Source organism: Octodon degus, unplaced genomic scaffold (assembly GCF_000260255.1).
Source record: "Octodon degus isolate 3935 unplaced genomic scaffold, OctDeg1.0 scaffold00290, whole genome shotgun sequence".
In the NCBI taxonomy this organism is placed as follows: domain Eukaryota; kingdom Metazoa; phylum Chordata; class Mammalia; order Rodentia; family Octodontidae; genus Octodon; species Octodon degus.
In genome coordinates, this window is record NW_004524866.1 from 1,820,489 (window position 1) to 1,821,413 (window position 925).

Consider the following 925-nt stretch of genomic DNA (forward strand, 5'->3'; position numbering starts at 1 on the left):
AGGGAAAGGAGGAAATATGGATAAAATATTTAAAGGCACAGAAAGAAAAGAATAGGGATTCAGCTTCTTCACTGCTTGGCTGCCTTCTGTCCATCATGAACTATTTGTGCTCTGAGACAACATCTTGTCTGGAGCCAGCTGATTATGGACTGAAACCTCTACAATATGTGAATCAAAAATAAGCCTTCCCTCCTTAAAGAAAAAAAAAGAAAAGAATAAAAATTATTTGGTAAATGGAGAGAGGAAGAAGGATTGAAAGGAGCAAGCATAAATGATAAAAAAGAATCAAGATACAATGTTCACAAATATGAATTCCTTTTGATGAATGTGAGCAGCAGATATGTCCAACATATGCCAATAAAATTAATCAAAAGTGACTTTTTGCATGTGGACAAGCATCCCTTATGAAAACTTTTCAAAAAATCCAACAAAATTCTTGTAAATCAAATTTCACAACATGCTGGAAAGTTATACACCATGCTCAAGTTGGTTTTATTTCATAGATAATAGAGTGGATCAATATATGTAATTCAATATATTTATTTAATTTAAAGAGAATAAAAATAGTAAAAAGCATTGGAAACAATAGGGAATTTCACTAAACAAAATAATAGGAATTCAACAGTGGTTGTTATATTGCACAATGTTTTTAAATTTGTTATTTCCATCACCAGATATAAGCATGCAAAATTGGTAAAAATTAAAAACAAAACAAAACAAAGTGGAGAAGAAAAAATTAAGCATTAACTGCTCATTTAAATAGACTAGCAGGAATCAGCAGTACAATTATGCAAACTATCCTGTATATGTATATCACTATAAATTTTACCCTTCCTTTTCTCATTATTTTGTGCTTTTCCTCATCCAAGTTTTTTTTTCTTTTGAACACATTCCTTCACTTTTTTTTTTTAATTTTATTTTATTT